At 43.4% G+C, this 20,775-nt stretch overlaps 1 long non-coding RNA gene across 1 annotated transcript; it reads right to left on the bottom strand.

The window, feature by feature from the left end:
- Positions 1-3,317: 3,317 nt before the first annotated feature.
- On the bottom strand, positions 3,318-13,381 carry LOC119854718. Its single transcript, XR_005292578.2, has 3 exons — positions 13,298-13,381; positions 11,409-11,564; positions 3,318-3,837 (listed from the first exon to the last, which is right to left on the bottom strand). It is a non-coding gene; the product is annotated as an uncharacterized LOC119854718 (long non-coding RNA).
- Between the last annotated feature and the right edge of the window lie 7,394 nt (positions 13,382-20,775).

Here is a 20,775-nt window from a genome sequence, read left to right as displayed (position 1 = left end):
CCGCTCAATAAACGAGCTGGTGCAAAACGCTGGGGCTTCAATCACCAAATGGTTTGAAGATGTAACCCCACAAACAGGGCAAGAAAGATGATAATTTTGAGGTAACAAAAGCATGGACAATAGCATCAAGGTCTGCTTTCAAATGGAAAGTTTGCAACCCCTTAGCCAGACTCAGATAGTCAAAAAGCCCACTGATTTACTGTTGCAATATGAACTTCAAACAGCAGCTGGCATCTAAGAATCACCCCTAAACTGCACATGCCATTTAAAAAAAAAGTGTTTGAAGACAATACTAAGGTTGTATGCCCAAGCACTTGAAAGTTGGGAGATGCAAGAAATAAGGCTGCATGTGCAGTGACACAATGAGATGACTGTAGTGTTTGAGCCAGCCCTTATGAGGAGAACTCTACCAGAGCAAAATGACTGCATAGATAGTAACTCTCCACTGGTGACCAGCAACGTGTATAACATGCTTGTTACACTTACACACCCCTGCCAGTTTTCATCTTTCTATTCCAGCCATCTCAGTATTAAGACTTCAGGAAAACAATGCAAGATTTATTTTTTATAATGGGAAAAATATATTCCTTTCACCAACTGTGTTCGGATACTGAAAATTGGCTGACTCATTTTCAGACTTTCAAACAAAACAACCCCTCTGGCAAGGAACAAGCTTAGAAGATGTAATCTTGACAGATAAATGTTTCAAGTGATGAGCAACTGAAAACTATAACGGAAACGCTCCTGCATCGCTGAGCTGTAGCAGTCACTAGTACCCCAGCTGTAATAGAGTACAGAGAACTTTTCATGGACTGCAGAAGAAGCAAGGTTCCAAGGTCTAACTTGAGCTATACCAAAAAAGACAGAAGTAAACATCCCAATGTCTTCATTGCATTTAATGGACTTTCTAGGCTCACCAGGAAGAAAAGAATAAAAAGTAGGTATGAAAGAGCAGTTTTTACTGCTTACTGTTCTATAGATCTTCAGTCAGCATAAGTGGGCAGTTCACTTCAGCCAAAAGCTGTCTTTATACTTGGCATGAAATAGCAAAATATAAATAAATAAATACATACATACATACAATAAAATTCAGCAACATTTTTTTTGTTTTTGTTATCTGTGCTTAAGTTTGTTTTACCTCTAGCTTCTTGTCATGTTTCCTCAGGTTCTCTTTTCTAGCAATTTAATTTTCCTTGCCGTTGGCTATCCTGGCTGGTAATGGGGGACCACAGATGCCACAGGAAGACACCACTTCCTCTACAGCATGACAATTTGTAAAAGCCCTAGCTAATACGCTTCAATACACACATTGTAAATTTATTGTGCAGACAGGGTAAGTTGAGTTTAAGGTGAGAAGGGACCACCATATCATCTAGTCTGACCTCCTGCATATATATCACAGGCCACCTGCCCCACCCAGCAGCTGCACACTAAACCTAACAAACCAAACTCAGACTGAAGTATTAAAAGCCCACAGGCGGCTAGACTGTTGTGCATCACAGGCAGATAACAGAAGGGGCTGAGGTCCACCAGTACTTGAGGGCCCCACAATGGCAGGGAAATAATTAAGTGAGACATACCCAGGTAGTTCTGGCAAGTGACCTATACCCACACGCTGCAGAGGAAGGCAAAAAAACCCTCAAGGTCACTGTCAAACTGACCTGGGGGAAATTCCTTTTCAACCCCACATATGGGGATCAGTTTGACCCTGAGCATGTGAGTAAGAACCAGCTAGCCAACCGCTTATGACAGAGAATGCTCAGTGCTGCCACAGAGCCCTTGCCATCTCCAACCATCACCATCCCTGCTGATTCAGAGGAAGGAGATAAAAGCCCTTCCTGAATACACTAAGGAGGAGGGGAAATTCCTTTCTGGCCCCTGCCAGTGGCTGGCTCAAACTCTGAAGCATGAGCTTTTAGAAACTGAAGACAAACCAGAAGCGAGCCCCATGACTGAGGAGTCCTGCCCCCTACCACCATACACATCCCTGTCATAAAATTGCACTCGCACATTTGTCCGGCTCTCTTAAAACTAAGTTGGTTGCCCACCACAACTCCAACTGGGATGCTGTTCCAGAACCTCACTCATTGATGGAGATAAGCTGGCTATGAACAAATTCAGGCTTGAAGTTAGAAGATTTCTAATCATTTGTCCTTATGCCAAACTGCCTCTTTTGCTTAAATAGCTCTTTACCCTCTCTGGCGTTTACCCCTCCTTGTATTTATAGATAAATCATATCTCCTCTGAACCTTCTTTTTGCTAGGCTGAAACAAGAAAGGTTCTTCCAGTCTCCTCTCATAAGATAGGCCCTCCATTCCCTTGACCATCCTAGTAGCACTTCTCTGCACCTGTTCCAGTTTAACTTTTCTTCAACATGGATGACCAGAACTGTGCACCAGTATTCCAGAGAAGATCTTATCAGGGCTTGTATAACAGCATTAATACTTCATCTCTACTGGAAGTGCCTCAGCTAATCCATCCTAGGATTGCATTTCACAGCCCCTTCACACTGGTGTCTTATCGTCATCCTGTGATTGACTCACATACCCAGAGGTCTCTCCTTCTCGGTCTCTTCCAACTGGTGAGCCCCCAGTTTGTGCTACAAATTATTAGATCTTAAGTGCATGACTTTGGACTTTGTACTATTGAATTTCCCATTTCATCCCTTTTCTGTCAATTCAGTCCTCAGTAAAGTATTTGAATGATCTTGAAGTCCAAGTATATTAGATCTAGTGCACTTCCCTCAGATAAAAATATCAGTTATTTTCTCAAAAAAGGAAATCAGTTTAGTCTGGCATCTATATCCATGAAGTTAAAGTCTCCAGTTGTGTCTCTCTCTATTAATATTAAAGAGACACTATATCCAAGTCTGACCCTAGGGAACTATTACAGACCCCGAATGCTATTCCAACAGAACCTCCTTTTACAATCCTTCCCCAAAGTGATTTTGAAAAACAGATTCTGTTTTGTCCATACTATCACTTTGTATTTCTTTATGGTTTACTTTGTTGATATACAATGTTACTCAACCACCTTTACCTTTATTCCCATCTCTCCTAATTAGCACACGCCTGTAATACAAGTATTGAAGGGTAAGTGTGCTATTCATCCATGCTTCCTTAATCCAAATAGTATCCAGTTTGACCTTCTGCACGAGTAGTTCTAGTTCCTTCAGTTTATTTCCCAGACTCCTTGCATTGGTGTACAAGCATTTCATACCTCACCCAGATTTCTATCCTATGGTGTTCTGTTATCCCTCATTATATCTTCATTTAGCAGATTTTCCTGCTCCTGTGTATTAAGTCATGTATGGAAATCTTATGAGTCTCTCCAAACATCTCCCAGTTTAAAATCCCTTCCCCATCAATTGTGCCAGCCTTAATCCCAGAATCACTAATACCCCAGGTACTCAAGTGAAGTTCATCAGTCGAGACAAGTCCTCTTTCTGCCAATGCCTCCCAATGGTAAATCATCCCAAAATCCTCCTCATAGCACCAGTCTTTGAGCCATCTGTTGATCTCTATTATCTTGTCACAACTTCACCCTCTTTCTCTAGGGACCAAAAGTATTCTACTGAAAACCCCCCCATCACTTGAGCTTCTGCATCTTACCCAAGCGTAGTCATCCTTGATCTGTTCCAGTGAGAATCTAGCAGTGTCGTTTATACCAACATGCAGCAGAGTCAGCAGATTTTCCCCCGCTCCCATCAGGATCCTCTTCAGCCACCTGTCCCCATCTCATATCCTTGCTCCTGTCAGACAGCACATTTCTGTTCTCTGGATCTGGTCTGGTGACAGGCCAGTTGATTCTTCACCTGTTAGCCAATTGAGGTCCGCTCTAAGAGGAGAAGATTGACCACAACCAATTAGTGTTTAAGCAGGACTTGCCCTGTCCATGCTAAGGTTTTTAAAATGCGTGTGTGAAAACATATTAGCTAGCACATTTTAAGAAACAATGCGTTTTCCTCATTTAGACAGGGCCTCTGTGGTAATTTTTAAAATAAAGTTTCACAGCTTCATAACTCATTCAGTGTGACCTAACTGGGAAGGACAGAATTTCATGTTCACAATCTAAGCTGCACCCTCTGTTGGTAGAAAGGCTTCAAGGGATACCCAGCACAGGAGGAATACAGGACCTGTTTGCCATCAGCTCTCTTCCCTTCCGCCACTCCACCTCAGGCTATGAAGTGGTCGTACAGCTCTCACAAGTGAAGCAGGGCCGTGGGCCAGTTCAGTAATAGAAGAGGAGACTCCCGAGAGAAAGCCAACTGCTGGCTGTTGTTCTAGCCACTAATTTTTATTCAGTTCTCATTCCTTCCATAAAGAAAGTGTGTTAAGGTTTTGAGGGGTCATGTGTACAGTTCTAGGCATTGCATTCCAGCGTTAGATGCAATGAACAGAGTCCTGCGTGTATGAGAGTACTGAGTAGAAATAGGGCTCAGAACCCCCCTCTCCACTTGTGGACGGTGTGCTCAATTCAGTGCCAGGAGATCTGCCCTGCTAACAGCCCTATTGACGCTCCACAGTACCACAGGGAGGTGGTCAATCACCTTGGAACCTGGCCATGTCCCAGGCCTCATCATGGGTGAAAACTGGGGTTGGTAGCAGGAACTGGGGGTGGGAGCACATTCTTTTGAAGTAGCAATAAGGAAGGTGGTGAGATGTATTAACTCTGGACCCTCATGGGTGATCATTTCCTCCCTTGGCAGGATGGGTCCTAAACCATATACTCGGCAGCAGCAGCGGCACTTCTTTCCAACCCCTGTACAACTTGTGCGAGTCAGGGCAGGAGTTTGCCCGCATCCGATGAAGTGAGCTGTAGCTCACGAAAGCTTATGCTCAAATAAATTTGTTAGTCTCTAAGGTGCCACAAGTACTCCTGATCTTTTTCTAAAGAGTGATCTGCAAGAACCTACATTAGCACAGACACTTTAGAATGCTGCTTGGGTGCAGCGGTAATGCTGACGTTCTGGTTTAATGGGGTTTTGATTCCCCAATCAGTGCACAGTGCTTGAGCATTTGACAGAGGCAGTCTAATTTCTTCTTAGTCATTGAGGTTTGTAGTTAAAAAAAGACACGTACAGACGGACATAAAATGACAAGATTGATTCTCTGCTTGTCACAGTCCAGATTAGTGCGCTGCCCTATATTCAGTAGAAATAGTCTCCTCGGCCATTTGGAGCACAGAAGAGTGCTACTGAGGAGAGTTTGTTGTACTGACTGGGGCAGAAAGGTATACCAACCTAAAGAAAGCTTGTGAATCATTGCTATATGGATCTCACATTACTTTCCGGTGCCCACTTCACACAAAATGCCACAGAGGAGTCCGAGACAACCAGTAGTTACAGTTACTGGAAATATGTCACTGGATTTGTTTTTTTAAAATGGAAGACTAGAACTCTCAAATCGCTGATTTATCCTTCATCTCTCATGTTGCCCAGTAACCCCTCACTGTTAAGATGAAGTCCCAGAATTTACCAATTTCTTCCTTATGTGTTTGCAGGGTGAGTGCAATCTTCCAGGAGCCAGGTTTTCAAAAGAGAGCAGCACTCACAATCAGGAACAGGTTTTCCAAATGGCTCAGTTCACGCTTAAGCAACTAAGCGAGTGGCCAGTTGGGATGCGGAGCACTTTTGAAAATCTGGCCCCCCAATAGTGATTACTGAGCACCTGAAAAATCTGTCCTCCACTGGATTCCAGGTTGTTATAAAGAGGAGGGTGATAAATTGGTCTCCTTAGCCACAGTGGACAGGACAATAAGTAAGGGGCTTAAGTCTCAGCAAGGGAAATTTAGATTAGACATTAGGAAAAAAAAACCTGTCAGAGTGGTTAAGCTCTAGAACAGATTACCTAGGGAGGTTGTGGAATCTCCATCACTGGAGGCTTTTTGGAATAGATTAGGCAAATACCTGTCAGGGAGGGTCTACATAATACTTAGTCCTGCTTCCAGGGAGGGGGCTGGACTAGATGACCTATAAAGGTCCCTTCCAGTACTACATTTTTATGATTCTATAAGATTAGGAGCTCGCTAAAGTGGCTTAAAGCTATCCTCTAGTTCAACCACAAGTTATTGGGTTCAAAAGCTCACTTACAAAGGAGGGAAGAATAATCGCTCCCAGGAAACCCTAGGTGAAGTTCTCTGGCCTCTTTTGTTCATGGCAAACAAAAGTTAGAGTCTACCTTTCTGGAAGGTAGCAATGTAACTGTACTAGAATATTAAACTGTTATATTGGTCAGCCACGAGGTGGTGCCATGTGATATACAATTTAAGCTCTGAACAGCACGCTCCTGGCGTGCATTAAAGCATGTCATGAAAGAGGCATCTAGAACGTCACTCCATAAAAGCAGCTGTGTAGCCAGTCCATAACGGACAGGTACAAGAGTCTGGACTGCTAGTAGCAGCCCTGCAACCTACTGTGTACAAGTAGTATGTGATGTGGCGTCAGAAGTAAACTAGTGCCAGAGGAGAACTGAAACAGAAGGAATACAGCAACAAAGGTTGCAGGATCCAACAACATGCCACTGTTCAATGAATTCAGCTGTGAAAGCCCTTCAGATGGAAACATTGACAGCAGTGGCTCTTTCTGGTCTTAAAGTCTTTTAGTGGTGTTAACATCTGAAACGCTGCCTGCACTGGCTCAAGAGCATGAAGACCAACCTCAGGGTAGGCTATTAGGAAACAAGGCACAAACTCCAAATTTTATATGTAGATTTCAGCAGTCACCAGTCAGTCTTTAGGCCCTATCACAAAAGGTAATAGAAGCTTCTGTAATCAGCAAGTTCGGTGTGTCCTTTAGGGACAAGCCAGGCTAAGCAGCTGGGGATCTCTTGCTTATACCTAGGAACATCTTGCCCCTCAGAGTCCAAGCTGCATAGAGATAATCAGTTCCTTCTTGATGTGGGAAGAAGAGAATAAAACCCCTATCATTTCAGCTGCAAAGCTCAGCTAATGGGAGGAGTCTCTGCCATGACATCTTCATGGGAAGGAGGCAGAACAATAAGAGTCTTTTGTTTGGCCGCTTGTTGCCGGTCCATAGGGAAATTCCAGCTGCAACCTCCCATAATAGTCCATCTGCTATCAATGGATTTTTCCTGTTGGGAAGGGCATAACACCTTCTGCTGAAGACCAGCCCTTCAGACTAATTGAGGTTTCTCCCCTGTCTGGTGACTTCCAGCCAGAGGCTCACAAAACCACCACTCTAACATTTCCTTACTGTATTGGAGACAGATGTTATAAGTAAAATTAATGCTTGCAGCAACTCACAAGCATTCAATTAAGTCTAAATATTAATATTATGGGATGATTCAGTTGGTGCTGGTTCTGCTTTGAGCAGGGGTTTGAACTAGATGACCTCCTGCGGTCTCTTCCAACCCTAATCTTCTATGATTCTAAACACATTCTTATAGTTTTAGGACCCATTTTAACAAACACTAACGCAGGTGAGCCAGACTGATTCCAGTGGTGTATGTGTCAATGTTCAATTGTGGCAGAAGGACCTTGGCATGAGCTGGCACAGTTTGCCAGAATCGCAGTCTCCTAGTAGGTATTACTACAAGTTTCCCATCAAGGTTTGTCCTACATAAGACAGCAATGGGAGGGCTCTTCCCCCTGCCCCCCAACTCCTACCTTGCATTTACTATGACAAATTGGTTCAGCGTGAGCTGTAGGAAACACTGTATAGGGGAGATGGAGGACTGTGCTGTTGAAAGCAGCCAGATTCTTCCACCTCCTTGCCAACTGCGAGGCTTCTGCCCTGTTGAGTAGTCACAAGTGACTTTCATAGGATCCATGGTGTGGGGGAGAGGAGGGGGGGGGGGGAGAGAACGGGACGGGACTAGAGATCCCTTGGCAGAGGGTCTCCTGTTCTTTGTAAACAGCTCCCACATGTCTCACTGTGTATTTATCCAGCAGGGCTATTGTGCGAGGTATCTACAGAAAGCTTGTAACTTGTCCACAGTCCATCACTGTGATATGTATGTACAGGTAATATTGTAAGGACCAGTGTATTTATTCTGAAAGTATGCTCTCTGGACTGTCAAAGCTCAATCACCAGATGCCTCTGTGCCAGCCATTTCTAGCAAGAGGGAGTTGTCACTCTGCCTAATGAGGTAATGCAAGGCTCAGCAGATCAGCCTTGCTCCATCCCAAAACTATCAATGGAAAACCATTACACAATCAAAGCCGCTTAGAGATTAAAAAAAAAAAAAAAAAAGAACATTCCAACAGACAGAGCTTCACACTGCCTGCAAAGAGAAACAAAACTCAGATTTCAGAATAGAGAAAGCATAGGGAGAGATACTGGATCTGGATCCAGTCACTGAGGAAACCCCCTGGGGAGTAAGGGTGCTTCCACGAATGGCTTGGATCCTGGGTTTTGACAAACCACCCAGCTCTGAAATAGACTGAACTTGGGGGTGGGGAAAATCTACCTGATTCGCTGGTAAAGAAACTATTAATGAGTTTACAACCAGGTTCATATTTTGATTGGTTTTTAGTGTAGCTACTTGTTTACAACCCTCATAGCTAGTTAAATCTTCATTTACACTTTAATAAACCTACTTTTGTTTTATTGTGAATGCTCACAAATGCTGCACGATTTAAGGTAAAACTGGGATACATTGCATCTTGAGGCGCAGTGACTAGCATTGCTGTGATTAGCCAGTGTCAGGGGGTAAGTCTCACAGGGGAATGAATTGAGGGAGAGTGGGGCACATCTACCGTTAACCTGCAAAGTGAAGTTACAGCTGGCATAAGCCCAGAGGAGAGCACGTGAGTGGCTGAAAAGCTAGTGGTGTCAGGGAGTTGACACCCAGCTATCACTATAGACTCCTCTTCCTAGAGGTAACCTCCTGTAATTCCCTTCTCAGACCAGCTGATTTTTTTGCTTCCCTCCACTCCTAGACAGGAGCATGGGTATCACTGTTTTGGTTTGTTTAAAAAAAAAAAAAAAAAAAAAAACCACACACCTAGTAGCACATTGCTGCAGAGCTACCCAACACGTGTTGGACTTCTCTTTTGCCTTCTCCTAGAAAAATGCTATTCCAAGCGACTTCAGGGGGCAGTGTTTGTCTTCTTAACCAAGAAGTCATTTGCATACCAATCATGAAGACATCACAGTAGGTTTTGCCTGGGGCTCACAGTCCCCCAGCACACTCTGTTCTCACTTGCTTCTAAGGAAAACTTGCAGCGTTGTTGTGGTGGGATATAATCTTGTGGAAGATAGTGAATGATTGAGTCCCAGAGAAAAATATGCCAAGTGACCAGCACAGTAAATTAACATACTTACTATTTTTATTCAGATCCACAGGCACAGCCTCCCAAAACAGAAGATCCAAAAAACAAAGTTTGTATTATTTTCTATTTAGCCAGCTACCATAGAAGTTGTCATCCTTACTGATGGCCTCAGGGGTAACTGGAGAGGATTACCAGCATTCATTCTAGTTTTGGACAGGAAGTGCTTGGAATCTAAAAGGACTGTCCAGCTCCCACTGAATTCCCACTCCAGCTTAGTGGGACTAGAATCTGGCTTTAAATCAGACATGGTCCATTATGCCTTTTTCTCCCCAGTGCCTCAACTCTTACTAAATAGCATCTTTGCTTCCTCCCATTCCTGTTCTCCCCCTCACTAGGGGAGGGCCTGTCCCAGCTCTAATGCAGCCAGACAGAGGAGCAAGTCTTCCCCCGCCCACACACATGCACATGAGCACAGCCAGAGGCAGGCTGTTTACAATGCACCCCCTACATGCAGGGGAAGGGTGGGGCTCTGTATCTGATGCTCCTGCCTAAGTGGACAGGAAGGGAAGGGGTGGGATGGAGCCAGGGCTCTCCCCCACCCCCAGCCATTAGTGGTGGTCAGACACCTGGGGAGGAGTAACCCTTAAGAGGGGTGAAGTAGCTTACTTTCTCTTCTGACAGCATGGAGGGAGTAGGGAAGAAATGGTGAGCCAAGTGCACAGCCTTCCCTGTGCTCCTTATATAGGGTGCAGCCTTACCCCCTCGATCTAGCCCACAGACCCAATTCCAAGCACCCCTAGTTCCAGGCGGCAAACAGCATTAGACTTCCTCCCTTACCCCACAGCCACAACTCTGCCTGGAGCCATCCCATTCTCTAAGGCTGTTCTGTTCCTGCCCGACCTCTCAGTGCTACCAGCCTTTCTGCTGCTGAGTCCAGAGGGAGCTATCAGGAACCAGCAGGTCATGCCAGGAACGCAGACCAGGGGAAGAGGGCTGGAGTGAGCAGAGTGTCTCATCCCCTTGAGAAGCCACAAAACTCTTAGGAAATCAGCTAGCTCCCCGTGTACAATCCACCCAAGACTAGACGGTTCAAGGTTAAGTGCAAAACTGAAAGCAGGAAGGCAAAGAAAAAAAAAACAAGAGTAAAACAAAACACAAACCACACACTGGTCCCCAATGTAGCTTTCCTCATTTTGAAACACACACCAGCAGCTCCTCTTCATAACGGACCTGTGCTGTACTTAGAGACAATGAAACTTGTTCATCACCGCAGAAAGGGGAGCCGTCAGCGATGAGGGTGAATTTACACTCACAATAATGCATGTTTGTGGGCTGGCTTTCCTGGATGAGCACCTGCTCCATAGGATCATGAGCAGGAGAACTTGGAAAGGAGGAAGATATTTGGGTTCATCTCAGGAAAGTGGGGGGCGGGGGGGAAGAGAGAGAAAGCCTCCCGAGCCCAAATGACAGATTCTTTCATTTAAAAACAGGCAATTTAGGCTCCAATGTTAGCATTCATTAAAAAGAAAAAAGAGCTTGCAAGTACTTTGCACCCACTGAAAAGTTTCCATCCAAAAAATCTCCAGGCATGTTAATCTGAATTAATGTTTCTAATCCTCAAAGGTAAGGATTAACCCATTTTATAGATGTAAACTGGAAGCAGAGTGCAAGGGACAGACCCAAGGCAATTGGGCAAGCCACCCACATATCTGAAAACAGAATCCAGGTGTTCTAATGGGATTCCCAGTCCTTTGCACCGACCTCTAGATTGCACTGATTCTCTAGTGTGAATAGAAGTGTGCACAATATTTTGTGTAAGTAAAGACAGTGTTTTTTTTTTTTAATTCCCCCTGCAGAGCTTGAATCACAAACACGATAGCATGCAAATATGCATTAGAGACTAGTTCCATTCCACAAGCTAAATAAAATGCAAAAGTAAATGAACACCATAATTGATGAAAAGTGACCTTTAAATTTGTTCAGTTTTGGTAACAGAAGCCTTAGATTATACTAAAGAAGGGACACTTCTTGGTTGAGATATGGTTTTGTACAGTGACAGCATCTGAATGACATTTTTACTTCTCTACTGCTCCTCTTTAAAGCAGACTTTGGAAGAAGAAGAAAAAAAAAAAACTCTGTTCACTAGGATTATTATTTATTTTTGCCTCACTCACCTCTGTGGTGCTTTCTGTGCTACCATTGGTTACCGGGTGCATTTTCTGTGACCCTTCTGATAAATCCATTCCAGCAACAAGGAATTCATGCTTCTTTTTTTGTGCTCAGGCAAGGCAGTTTTCATAGCAGAGAAAAGAAAATACAGGGCACTATTCCTGGGAAGAAAAAACACAAAAACAGAAGAAAGAATGTCAATTTTATTATATTTAAACAGCATCATAAATTATGTTATATGCAGTACAAACAAAGCATACATTCTACATCAGGGTTCTTCCACTTGCTTTCAGTGTCCTGCCCAACACTATTAGCAGAATAGGATAGTCATGCCTTTATTTTAAAGGTATGCAGTGTTGTAGCCATCTTGGTCCCAAAATATCAGAGAGACAGAAGATATTAGCTCTGCCACCTTATTGGACCAACTTCTTGCCTCTCTCACCTACAGAAGTTGGTCCAGTAAAATATTTTTACCGCTGCCACCTTTAGATTGACCAGAGAGCAAGTGTGAAAAATCAGGATGGGGAGGGGGGGGTAATAGGTGCCTATAGAAGACAAAGCCCCAAATATCAGGACTGTCCTTAGAAAAAACAGAACATCTGGTCACCATACCCACCTTGTCTTTCTTAAAAAATGAGATTTTTCAAGTGATGCTACTGATGTGGATCTGCTATTAGCCAATTGCATATATGCATAGAATCACAAGACTGGAAGGGACCTCGAAAGCTAATCTAGTCCAGTCCCCTGCTTAGTCATGGCAGGACTAAGGGCTTGTCTACACTGGCACTTTAGAGCACTGCAACTTTCTCGCTCAGGGGTGTGAAAAAAACACTGCGAGCTATGCCCATTGTGAAGGTGGGTTTTTTATAGCACTGGGAGAGCTCTCTCCAAACACTGGTGCCACGACCACACAGCCACGTTAAAGCACTGCCGTGGCAGTGCTTTAACATTGCTAGTGGAGACATGCCCCAAGTATTATCTAGACCATTCCTGACAGGTATTTGTGTAACCTGCTCTTTAAAATCTCCAATGATGGAGATTCCACAACCTCCCTAGGCAATTTATTCCAGGGCTTAAACTACTCTGACAGTTAAGAAGTTTTTCCTAATGTCCACCCTAAACTGCCTTTCCTGCAATTTTTCTCCCTCCTCGTAACAACCTTTTATTACTTGAAAACTGTAATCATGCCCCCACTTAGGTCTTCTCTTCTCCAGGCTAAACAAATCCATTCCCCCCCACTCCTCCCAATCTTCCCTCATAGGTCATGTTTTCTAGACCTTTAATCATTTTTGTTGCTCTTCTCTGGACTGTCTAATTTGTCCACATCTTTCCTGAAGAGTGACACCCAGAACTGGACACACTACTCCAGTTGAGGCCTAATCCACTCTACTCTGTGCTGAATAATTATTTCTTGTTATTTTCATGTTGAAATCCAAGAGATTTGAGAATGCACAGCCAAGTAGCAGCTAGTATAATCCAGAATATTTACTGTTTTAAACAAGGATGGGTTACACTTCTACATTAAAAAGTTACTAAGTTAGAGCCTGATCCCGTCTCATTGCAGAGACTGGGAGCGCAATGGAGTTAACTGCCTCCAGAGCATGGTCAGGGGATTTCTCTGCAGTACCCAGCTATTTTCCTCTTTTTCTGGACTGTGGAATCTAAGAAGCCCTGAAGAAGTTAAACATTCCCTCCCTGGGGTCCAGTTAATTCAGCCCTCAGGTCCACTAGGCCTTCTGGCCCAAACCCAGTTCTATGCCTCTCTACAGCCCAGTAATCCAAAAAGAACACAAAGACTTTCAAAAAATCAGACACAAGCTCACACAGTCTTCATCTCAGCAGAGCATACCCCTGATCCTGCAGGTCAGTCTTTCTACACCCCAGCACCTCCTACCTGGAATTTCTCCTTCTTTACAGGCCTTCCCCTCTGCTGACTCAGAGCTCTGCAGGAGCCTTCTTACTCTCTACAGGCATAAGCACCATTTCCTAGCCTCCCTTCCCCCTGCCGCTTTGATACTGGAATCACCTGATTTCTCTCAGGTGGGGCTCATTCTGTAATCAGGGTTTGCTAGCTCCAGCTACTAAGGGGCAAGCCACCTTGTTGCAGGGAGTTTTAGTAGGGCCTACAATGGGAATAGCATCTGGCCCTTAGAGAGGAATTGGTGGGGAGTTGGTTATAGGTAAAAAAGGTGGTGGTGAAGTAGGATCTACATTGTAATATCTGACAAGCTATGCTTTCAACATAAATCAAGTGAAGAACACTTGACTGATGGGTGAGGTAGCAGTATCTCTCATTTATCTCTCGTATCAATAGTCTGGCTGCTTTCAACTGAAATAGCAAGCAAGGTTGGCACTATTTAAAGTACTATAATGTTCCTGAAAAATGGTTGCTGAGAACAATGAACAGTTAAGATAAAATATGCAGCTTTTTAATTTAATTGCCTTGTAAAGAATTCTGTTCTAAAGAAATTATATATACATGACACAGTGAAAGGAAGTAATAGATTTCCCCACCCCAGTTCATTATTGTCCAGTTTTAACAACGTCATATGCAACATAACCTTTGATTTATGATGCTAATGTAGTAAAAAAAGACTCTTTGCATTCTGAATGGTTGAATACGGAAAAACTAAGAAGGTGGTATTGGACACTTGCATTGCAGTCACCCCCAGAAGCCTTAATTAGGAGCAAGGTCCCATTCTAAGCACTGGGCAAATACATTTTAGACACAGTGAAGCCGAAGAGCTTACAGGCTAAAGGCTTGTCTACACTGTCAAGTTTCTGCGCAGTAAAGCACCTTTTTGTGCTCAAACTGCAGATGTGTACACACTGCCAAGTCACTTGGTGCATAGAAACTCCTCAGTTGCAGCGCTGCAAAAAACCCACCTCGAGAAGTCTTGAGGCTATTTGTGCAGAGGCTCCAGGGCTCTATTGCCAGTGTAGGTGCTCGATTGCTTTCTGCGCTGTAATTGGCCTCCAGAGCTGTCCCCTAATGCCTCAAGTGATGGCTCTGTTCATTGTTTTGAGCTCCACTGCCCTGGAGCCATGTGCCCCTCCCCTTTCAGAGCACCATTTCTGACAGCCTTTGCGTGCTGTGTTGATCTGCTCCAGGACACACCGCAAACCATTAATGTGGAATGCTGGTGCAGATGAATACAGAGGCAGGCATGTGTGTGTGAGATTGTTGTGCAGAGAGCCCAGGGAAGGAGGCGAGGGCTGATGGCGTTTCCCCCTCCCCCTGCCTCAGGACTGGTTGCTTTCTGCCGCTGTCTGAACTTACAAGACAGCATGCTGACACGCATTCTGTCCCCCAAAACACACTGTCTCTCTCTCCCCACCCTCCATACACACACACCCTGTCACACACACAAACACACCCCTTCAGTTAAAAAGCAGCTGGCAATGTAGTCGGATACCCATGGAAGAATGGGATTGGGAAACCTACATCATGTGACACTGTGCCTGCCCCACGGGGCATTGTAAACCCTCCCCAAAGCACCCTGTGGCTTGTTGTACAGTGGGAGAGCTACCACAATACACTGCTGTCTTTGCCGTTTCAAGAGCTGCTAATGTGGTTGTGCTCCAGCATCACAAGCAGCACAGTGTGGACACGCAACAGCGGTTTAATTCCAGCATTTTAGTAAAAGTAGCATAACTTGTGGCACAGAAACTTGCCAGTGTAGACATACTGGCACCTGTCGGTATCCAAAATGTGTCATTTACTTCTTCCTTTACATTAGGATTGATTTGAAAAAGCATTCGAATACTTAGGAACGAAACCTGACTGACAAACATTAAAAATTAAGTATAGAAGCTGACAGAACTTTCTTTCTCCAAAAACCAGTATCAGATTGCCTGGCAATGCTCTTTTGAATTCTCAGAGGTTCTGATTGCCCTGTGTGGTATGCAATGGGCAATGGATGAAAGGATGCAAGATACACATATTCTGAGGGGACATGACACTAAAGAAGATCCATCCCATGCTTCTGTCATGAATGTGTTTGTGCTGAACAAGATATGAGTGTGGCCTTCCAAAAGCAGGCAAGGTCGTGGACAGATTCCTTACATATTTCCCTTCAAAAGCAATGTATAAAAAGGAGTATGCTAAAACTGCATGACCACCTTAACTTCCCACTGTGTACACTGGGGACCACAGCAGATATTGGTGTAGATGTAGGGGACTCAGTGTACTTTGGGATGGACCAGAGATACGAGTAATTCATGTCTCGTGTAGACTATGGCTGTGTATATTGGCCCTTGTGTGCATCAGTACATATGCCATTTGGATTCGACCCTAATAAGAAATACTACAGTAGCCACACAAAACGCTAGAGGTGGCTCTGGTTTGGTGGGGGGAGATCTGAGGAAATGGGCCTCCACAAGGATAGCATGGTCACAATAGTATTCCAGTGTTTATTATTGGCTGACTGTGGACTAGTTCTGATGAAAATATGTGAAATGGAGAAACAAACAGCACAACTATCAAGTACTTGGTAGAACTTCCATTGAACCCAATAGGAGCAGTGTTAAGCCAATGCTGAGCGCTGTGGAAAATATCTGCCACAGCATCATGGGCCAGATTATGCTCTTCCTGTATAGGAACAACTCCTCTGACCTCAGCAATTGAAATATTTGACAGTGAAATATGAGATACTCATTATAGCTGCCTTGGAAGAGAGGCCACTCAAGCCTTCCTGTATTTGAACTTGTAGCTAAAAGTAATTAAGCATCCCAAACCGGATCTTCTAAATATAAATGCTTAGACCACTAAGACCGCCACTCGAAATAGCCAGCTTTGGCCACCCTTGCGCACGTTAAGTAGCATGGTACATTGATCCACAAGATTACTTATTTAGGGAATAAGGCCACCCTGAGAGCTGGATTCTGCTGCCCTCCCTCACATGAGTAGTAGCATGTAACTCATTAGTAATGCTATGCACCTTAATGTTGAAAGTCAATATTGTGGCTCAGTGTGAATAATCCCACTGGAAATAGAGGTAGCAACGTGTTAGGATGTCTTGTGATCTTTCCTGGTAACTGTTTCATTGTCTCTCATTTTAGCCCTATAATTTAGTGCATTTCTCTGCATTATTTAAACAGAACAGATGCTTTATATTTCACATTGTTGGTTTCTGTTTGAAACTATCTGGACGCTTTATTGCTTTGTAGCAGCTGGTGTATGCAACCAAACAGCATGAGACCGAATCAATGAAACAAAAGGATTATGCATAGAATTAGAAGAATGATTTTAAAAGGTGACAAATTAGTGTAAATTTGTGATCATTTTATGTGAGCAAATCAAGCAGGTGACTGAATTAGAATTAAAATCCATGCTTGCCTTTACAAAATCCAGCTACAGAGGTAACATTTTATAGCTGGATGTGTATCTAAAGGAACATTTTATGACAAACACAACTCAGCTCTCAAAATTAGTTCCTAGCAGGGAAGAAAACCCTAATGTTCCTCTCCAAAAAGTGCAGTAGCAATAATTTAGTGAAATGCTACAATGTGAGTTTGGATTTGTGCAGGAGATAGCTGATCCCTCACTTGGCTGAGTACAGCAGTGATTTCAGGTTCTGAGATGTTCACTGACAGCATGGATAATACATCATTCAGGATGGCTTGGGGCCGGAATCATGAGAAAAACTTTATTCTTCTGTAATACTATGTCTTTTTTAGGTTCTTGTGAAAAGGTTGCTCAGTTCCAGGCTCAAGTGTTCTATTATAACTGTCCATTTAGAACTGAAACTAGCACACAGGGGGCCAGATTCTGCTTTAAGTTACTTGCGCACATGAAAGACATGTTCCCCAGTGCAGACGTCTGTAAAATAGAATGCCAGTATTTACATTGGCAAACACACACATTACAACCACTCATATAGTCATTGTATCTGGTTGTTTCTCACGCCTCCATTCTATTAACACACCATGTCAATATTCCCTGGACACAAACAAAGCAATCAGCTGTACCTGACACTGCCAACAGAGTTACAACATAGGTATACTATAATGTCATTAGTTGGGACCGAACTTGGGGTCTTCAACTACAGAGAAACAGGCACCTGTAACATTTGCTAAAGGCCCATTCTTATTAACTGCACAAGCACACAGTTCATATGGACTCTGCTAAGGCTTCTGGAAACATCCAAGTCATGCTGAGCTGAATCAGATGCTTAGACATTAGTATTGTCATTCCCATGCTAGAAATGTAATTTCTTTCCTTTCAGTCCCTGCAACCTGATCCAAGCTACAGAGAATCTCTTAGCTGCAGTTGTATTAGGATGTATGGCCTCTGAGTTGCAGAGATAAGGGCAACCTTGTCCCACATACTTAAACCAGTTTGACAGTCCATCCAACATATGTACACACACACACACACACACACACTTTAGCCAGCATACGGCAACCTCTAATGTTGATTCCATTCATCCCTGTGTACTATAGTTCAGCTCAATGATTAGGTTACAGGAGAATAATAATCACCCTGTGCAAATTCTTGTTGAAGTTTCTTCTGAAGTTTAAGCCCTTAAAACAAGATGTTGAGAAAAACAGGTGCTCAAATGGCAATATTTTATCCAACAAAGCTTTGGATTACATATGAGGGGAATAATTACAATAAAATCCTCTAAGGTCCAAAGCTTTGTTTTCAAAGGTCATGAAAAACAGCTTTTAAGAATGATCAATTTTTTCAAAGCTACTATTGCTTCTGGTCTTAATAGAGATAAATGGAATTCCTCACTTCTTGGAGCCCAAGTCTTAGGTATTTAACAGTGTAATGAAGTTTTTGATGAGTAGGAAATCTCTCAGTAGAATAAAGCTGTACATCTTTCATGCAGCATAACGATGAAGTTTCATCTAATTTGGCAAGATATGGAGACATTTGCCTAGAAACTTCCCCCCCCTCCATTGTATTGCAGTTTCTTTTTTCTGCATTGACTGTCATCTATGTATGATGACTTTTAAATGTAGCCTTGAGGGAAAAGTAAATGGACAAAAAATTTAAGAATAATTGTTCTTGAGCCTGGTTGCAGTAACAGATTGAAATGCCTTGCATATTTTCTTGATTATACTGCTACAACACCTCTTGCTCAGACATTGACGACTCTATAGGCTGTTCACTGAGTCTATGGGCAAATTTGGCCCTGGGATAATCTAGTGCAACTCTCAAAAGGAATGGGAGATGCACCCACTAAAGCCAGGGATAAATTTCAATCCATGTCCCGAATGATTTGTGAAGAAAGGTTGCAACAGATAGCCATCAGACAGAATATTTGAAGTGTCTGAAATATGCACACCCCACAACTAGTATTGCTAGACCTCCAACTGTAAGTCAGACATGGACCAGATGTTTAGAAATCAGGTAGCCCTGATCCCAAAGGAATGAGGCAAGGCCACATTGTCAAAAATTCCAGACTGTTTAATGCAGCCAGAACCCTGACATAGCAGCATCTGCCACCTCTAGAGCTGGAAAAAGGCAGCAAATGAATGCTTTGATTCAATTCAAGTCTCCCAGCCTCTCTCTCAAGCCATACACACCTGAAACCCAGCTAATGGAGGTGGTATAGCTTGCTGTAGCGAGCCAAGTGACAATAATCACTGCATAACAAAGGTCCTGATCCAGCAGGCACTTAGTATTTTTACACGCCAGAGCAGTCCCATTAACTTCAATGAGACCACTCACATATGTCAAGTTACTCACATTTCTGTGTTTATAGGATCAGGGCCTAACTTATTTCGGTATAAAGCAAGGACTTTCAGCATAAGTTATGATCTCTAAGTGGAGTCACCAGCAGTTGTCTGAGAGGTTCCTGAGTGAGATGGCTTCTGTTTGGCACCTCTAGTCTTCTGTTGACATGGATTTGCAATTTAGACTGCAGGAGTGACTGATGAAGTGAGCTGTAGCTCATGAAAGCTTATGCTCAAATAAATGTGTTAGTCTCTAAGGTGCCACAAGCACTCCTTTTCTTTTTGATAAAACACTAACAATTCTTAACACTGTAACAGTCATGTGAATAGCTGCAAGACCCAGTAACTCCCGTGAAGCACTGGAAGAAATACTTCCACATTTATGGAAGACCTTGGGTGCGTGGCCTAGTGCATGGGTCATTTCACATCCCTACAAAGTTGAGAACTTCATTTACATAGTAGGGAAGAGTTTCCCACTACAGCAGCAATCACTGGGTGAAATTCCAAGGCCAGTGTTCCACAGGAAGTCAGCCTAGATTATTATAATTGTCCTGTAGGGCTGCTGGCCTCTTTCTCAAACTCAGGAAGGATTAACACCCCACCCAAAGTCTGTTAAGGCCCTTCCACAGTATATTCTTGAAACACAACCAAAGCTATTCTCCTGGCCCAAGCAGGCTGTAGGAGACCAGAAGCCCCTCTCCTTGCAACTTTTCAGGCAACTGGATTGTTTCTGAAAATTAAAAACAAAGTTAAAAACCCCTCATACTGAATTTCCCCTTATTTCTTTCTGAAGTATTTGCAGATCTCCTTCAGCCCTGACTAGTCTGATATGCTTAATGGTAAATGGAAAGAAAAATTAATGAGTAAAAACAGAACCTAAAGCATAGAAAAAAAGTTATGTAAAATGTTCTGTAACAATTGGGATTTTTAAAAGTGCAGCTTAACATTGCAGTCAATGTGAGTTTTACCATTGGACTGTATAGCAGCAGAGTTCTACAACACTTGAAAATCCCATTCATTTTTCTGTACTGTATTCTATTAAATGCCTATTCTCCACTCACAGTATGTCTACACAGCAACTGAAGGTGTTATTATAGTGCAGCGAGATACACTTGCGAGCTTTAATTGAGATAAAATAGGTAACAATAGCAGTGAAGCTGAGGTGGCACAGGCTAATTGCTCCAGTACAAGGCTGCTGGGGACCCTGGGCATGCAGTCTCAGGTTGCTAGCCCACAGTGAAGTCCTTGATGCCACATCTTCACTACTCTTGTTACCTGAACTAGCTAGATTGAAGCTACCACAGGTGTACCTACCTTTACTACACACCTTCACTGGCAGTGTAGACAGACCCTCAGACACTCTGGTTGCAATGAAAAGCAAGGTTTACAATTTGTGATACTCTCAAGAGCAGGCCTGCAACCTTCAAGAGAGGATGCTGGGCAGGGAGATGAGCATTCCCTCTAATTCCAGAGCTGAAGAGAGATATAATTGGCTCCTGAGCTACATGTCTAATGGGCCTCAAGAAGCACAGGTCCCCAGGGAGTGGTTTATGCTGCTGTTCCTAAAGGTTGGCTCTGTTTTAGTGACACTGTGAAGTAGTCTTTTACCTCTCTTTGTTAACATTGCAAAGGCTTCACCAAGGAAGCACAGCTTTGGGCTGCAGAATCCCTGGGTTCAGATTTAAT

Source organism: Dermochelys coriacea, chromosome 4 (genome assembly GCF_009764565.3).
Source record: "Dermochelys coriacea isolate rDerCor1 chromosome 4, rDerCor1.pri.v4, whole genome shotgun sequence".
Lineage (NCBI taxonomy): Eukaryota > Metazoa > Chordata > Testudines > Dermochelyidae > Dermochelys > Dermochelys coriacea.
The sequence above is the reverse complement of the archived record's forward strand: the minus strand, read 5'-3'. Positions and strand labels throughout refer to the sequence as shown.